The following is a 6,000-nucleotide window of genomic DNA, read 5'->3' as shown; positions in this document are numbered from 1 at the left end:
GTGGGGGTTGGATCGAACCAGTCGTCAGCATCACGTCACCAAACTTTGTCTGCAGCAGTTAGCATCTTTCCTATTTCAGTTTTCGACCTTTGTTATATCAGGTGCACAAAATAACCCTTTGTTTGGTTTAATAATGTTTTTTTTAATTAAATTTGTAAATAATTTGTTTGTTAATTTATTTTTTTAATTAAATAATTGTATATAGTTATTGTTTTTCAACATTTTAGAAAAATGTTTGATAATTTATTGTTTTTCATTATTTTAGAAAAATGTTTGATAATTTAATGTTTTGATTGAAATGTGTCAATTTGTTTTTAAAATTACATAATTGTATAGATGTATATTTTTTTCGACATTTTAAAAAATTGTTATGAAAAACATAGAAAACTAACCTGTAGTAAATTAGAACTTAGAAAACATTAGCAAAAAAAGAAAAACGTTAGAAAAATTAATTTAAATAAACATTAGAAAATTTAGATAACAAATTTAAACAAATTAAATTTCCTCTACAATGTGACCCATTTTCACATCCTATTACACGCACAACATGACCCCTTAAGACCACATATGACACTATACGTTCCCTTAGGAGGTCATAGAAGATCACATATAACATAGTAGTGTACATGTATGACATTCCCTTTAGGATCACATCTAGTGTCCTAAGGGGTCATACGTGGTTCTAAGGGGTCACACATGTGTTATAACACATGCGTGACCCCTTAGAACCGCATATGACCTCTTATAAAATTGTAGTGTGAACGACATACCCCTTAATTCATCACATAGTGTCTTAAGGGGTCGTATGTTGTCCTAAGGGGTCACGCATGCATTAACACATGTGTGACCCCTTAGTAGGTCACATATGACCCCTTATAACATCCTATTGTACATATGACATTCCCCTTAGGATCATATAGTGTCCTAAGGGGTCATATGTGGTTAGAACCACATATGACCCCTTATAAAATCCTAGTGTGAACGACATACCCCTTAGTTCATCACATAGTGTCTTAAGGGGTCGTATGTGGTCCTAAGGGGTCACGCATGCATTGACACATGTGTGACCCCTTAGAAGGTCACATATGACCCCTTATAACATCCTACTGTACATATGACATTTCCTTTGTGTCCTAAGGGGTTGAACATGTGGTCCTAAGGGCTCACGCATGCATTAACACATGCATGACCCCTTAGTAGGTCACATATGACCCCTTATAACATCCTACTGTACATATGACATTCCCCTTAGGATCACATAGTGTCATAAGGGGTCATATGTGGTCCTAAGGGGTCATGCATGTGTTATAACATATGCATGACCCCTTAGAACCGCATATGACCCCTTATAGAATCCTACTGTGAACGACATACCCCTTAGTCCATCACATAGTGTCTTAAGGGGTCGTATGTGGTCCTAAGGGGTCACGCATGCATTAACACATGCGTGACCCCTTAGTAGGTCACATATGACCCCTTATAACATCCTGTTGTACATATGACATTCCCCTTAGGATCATATAGTGTCCTAAGGGGTCATATGTGGTTAGAACCACATATGACCCCTTATAAAATCCTAGTGTGAACGACATACCCCTTAGTTCATCACATAGTGTCTTAAGGGGTCGTATGTGGTCCTAAGGGGTCACGCATGCATTGACACATGTGTGACCCCTTAGAAGGTCACATATGACCCCTTATAACATCCTACTGTACATATGACATTTCCTATGTGTCCTAAGGGGTTGAATATGTGGTCCTAAGGGCTCACGCATGCATTAACACATGGATGACCCCTTAGTAGGTCACATATGACCCCTTATAACATCCTACTGTACATATGACATTCCCCTTAGGATCACATAGTGTCGTAAGGGGTCATATGTGGTCCTAAGGGGTCATGCATGTGTTATAACATATGCATGACCCCTTAGAACCGCATATGACCCCTTATAGAATCCTACTGTGAACGACATACCCCTTAGTCCATCACATAGTGTCTTAAGGGGTCGTATGTGGTCCTAAGGGGTCACGCATGCATTAACACATGCGTGACCCCTTAGTAGGTCACATATGACCCCTTATAACATCCTATTGTACATATGACATTCCCCTTAGGATCATATAGTGTCCTAAGGGGTCATATGTGGTTAGAACCACATATGACCCCTTATAAAATCCTAGTGTGAACGACATACCCCTTAGTTCATCACATAGTGTCTTAAGGGGTCGTATGTGGTCCTAAGGGGTCACGCATGCATTGACACATGTGTGACCCCTTAGTAGGTCACATATGACCCCTTATAACATCCTACTGTACATATGACATTCCCCTTAGGATCATATAGTGTCCTAAGGGGTCACACATGCATTAACACATGTGTGACCCCTTAGTAGGTCACATATGACCCCTTATAACATCCTACTATACATATGACATTCCCCTTAGGATCATATAGTGTCCTAAGGGGTCATATGTGGTTAGAACCACATATGACCCCTTATAAAATCCTAGTGTGAACGACATACCCCTTAGTCTATCACATAGTGTCTTAAGGGGTCGTATGTTGTCCTTAGGATCATATAGTGTCCTAACATATGACGTGTTAGATCTCTCTATTCTTGAATTTTTTATGTATGTCAAAGATTTAAATATATACACATGTTAGATCTCTCTATCTCTCTGAAATATATGTTATCTCTAGATCTGAAATATATGTTCTCTCTCTCTCTCACTGAAATATTTGAAATTTTTACATGTATTTTTTGAAAATGAAAATGATCTCTCTCTCTCTCATGAAAATGATCTCTCTCTCTCTCTCTGCTTACGTATTTATTTTAACTTTATGACATGTACCTAGATAGATGGCATCCCAGGATATACCTTCGCAGGCTCCTGATCAGGATCCACCTGCGCAGGCTCCTGATCAGGATCCACCTGCGCAGGCTCCACATCAGGAGCCACCACAGCAGGATCCTCCACAGCAGGATCCCCCCTTGCCCGACATTGCTACTATTTTTCATTACAGTGATCGGGAGTTGCATAGGTTGAGGGCCATACTAGATGACCCTCGTACTGATGGCATGTACAAGAGTACGTGCACGTCCATTTTTGACAGTTTGCGAACATTGAGGGACCGCTTAGCATCTCATACCTCATTCTCACTTGAGGTTATAGAGGATATATATAGACAGTTGAGGAGTGAGGTGAGGGGTCCTCATTCTTTTGCTGATGTGGTGGGGGTGGTCTCGAAGGAGACCATCAAGGAGAGATGCTTCCCACAATATCAGGAGAAGAGTAAGGTGAGGGGATATCAGGTTACCAGATGTATCGACCCACAGGTTGCATCACTGATTTACCCACGATTCTTAGCAGCCCATGGTCGTTATCCTAATAACGACCAGATTCCATTATACTTTGCACAGCAGGTATTTGTTGAGGTTCATTGTCAGATGAAACCAAACTACCTTGATATTCCAGGATATTATGGACAGGGGAGGGGCAGGATTGCTGATAGAGATGCATATCGTAGGCGTGATAGAGCTCCGCCTAGACACAGGGACCTTGTTGGCCAGAGATTTCCTGCAGTAGTCCCAGCCATGGCACCCATAGTGGATCACGTTGTGATTGCTTCTCAGAGAGAAGCAATTGATAGGATTGGACAGATTGCATCAGCAGCAACCACCATATCTTCTGATAGGGTGGGCAGATATATGATGAGTCGACCACGTTCGCGATCATCCATAGATCATGCATCTTCTAGTCATGGGGGGGCTTCAGATTCAGATGATCGATATATTTCTGCTGGCATCCCCTCCCCAGATGAGGTAGCAGCTATAGTCAGAGGTAGTAGACATGTACAGATGTCGCAGTATTTAGCCGAGGACCTACTACATGCTTATAGTTTTATTTCATCTCGACTTGGGATACCATTGGGTGATGTTAGAGAGGAGATTCTCAAAGATGGTCAGGCTACAGTGGCATCGACGCATACCCCGAGGCAGTCACAGCATTCTCATCACTCTACGCATGCTCCAGGCACTGACCCAACTACAGATCACTCTGTTGCTGCAGAGGAGGAGCTACGAGCTGATCAGCTCCATATCACAGATGAGGGCCGGTTGGATTTATTTGAGGAGGAGATACGAGCTGATCAGGTACATATCACAGATGAGGGTTTGGACTCATTTGAGGATCAGCTGAGAGATTTGAGCCATACTGGATTTATGGACATGCTACTACAGTCAGACACTTCATCCACGATGCCCACTCATCTAGTTAGCCCCTTGCACTCCTCAGTGATACGTACAGCTAGAGAGAGATATGCAGGCACGAGTGATGTTGTTGATATGATCACGGGACAGGATCAGACTATACAGCCTACTCCAGGTGATACACAGGTATGTACATGTACATGTGCGTTTAAAATTTTAGAAGATATGTATACATACATTGCAAATTTGTACCTGATAAATCTATATATATAGATCTCATGTTTAATAAATAATCTAGAGTTCTAAGTTTTAATTTGTAGATCATTTAAATTAATTGTGGACTAATCCTTAAATTGACAGTTAGCTCATGTCACTCCTTCCTTGAGCTCTGAGCATGTGCGTAGGAGAGATTCTTTAGGTGTTGTTAGTGTACAGGTTAGTTATGGTTTTTGGTATATATATTTGATGTACATGTGCACGTCTAGAGAGATAGATATATTATATTTAATATTTAAATAAATTCTACTTTTGCAGGACTCCCCCTCAGATGGTCGCTCAGTTCGTAGCCGACATGATCCCTGTTGATTTGCTCCAGACTTTATAGCTCATTTACATTTATCTTTTTATATACTTCCATATTATATATATTCATGCACGTACATGGAGTTTAGACTCTAGATTATACTTTATACCTGGTTTGTGTTTGACTCTAGATTATACTTTATACTTTATACATGGAGTTTAAACTCTGGATTATACTTTATACCTGGTTTGTGTTTGACTCTAGATTATACTTTATACTTTATACATGGAGTTTAGACTTTAGATTATACTTTATAAGTTTTATACATGTTTGATTATATTAGATTTATACATGTTTGATTATATTCTAGATTTATGTACATGATGTTTGATTAAATTAGATTTAAATACATGTTTGATTAGATTGTATATTTCATGCATGTACAACGACTTGTTTAGACTCTAGATTATACTTTATACCTGGTTTGTGTTTGATCAGATTATACATGTTTGATTATATTAGATTATATTAGATTATACATGAAATGAACAAACAAAACTTAATAGGTCATGTATTGAATAGTTCACATCCAATACATTGTAGGTATGTGAGCTTCTAGGTATGTATATTGTAGTTAAATAGTTCACATATCATGTACATGTCCTAATTCCATATTAAATATCAATTTTACAAATGTTCAAGTTACTTGAGATCTAGAATTTATCTTGATTGTATTAATTAGATTTATACATGATTGATTATCTATTAGATTTAATTTATACATGAAATGATTTTCAAATGTAAAAGAGTATGTATGATTATACATGTTTCAAGATTTTCAAACAAAAGAGTGTGTATGAAATGAACAAACTAAACTTAATAGGTCATGTATTGAATAGTTCACATCCAGTACATGTATATTACATCTAGGTATGTATATTGTAGGTATGTGAGCTTCTAGGTATGTATATTGTAGTTAAATAGTTCACAACATGTGCATGTCCTAATTCCATATTAAATATCAATTTTACAAATGTACATATTACATTCTAATTTAAATAATATGCATTTTTTAATTAAATACAAATACAATTACATACAATTAAACATGCACATTTAAATACATCCTAATTTGATATAATGTATAAATAAACTTAAAAAATATTTATCCTTTAGTTTCAAAACAAGTTACTTGAGATCTAGAATTTATCTTGAACTTACATTAAAATTCAATTCATGTGGATTACTAAATGTATATATAG

Source organism: Cryptomeria japonica, chromosome 3 (assembly GCF_030272615.1).
Source record: "Cryptomeria japonica chromosome 3, Sugi_1.0, whole genome shotgun sequence".
NCBI classification, from domain to species: Eukaryota; Viridiplantae; Streptophyta; class Pinopsida; order Cupressales; family Cupressaceae; genus Cryptomeria; species Cryptomeria japonica.
Note: the sequence above shows the minus strand (reverse complement) of the source record.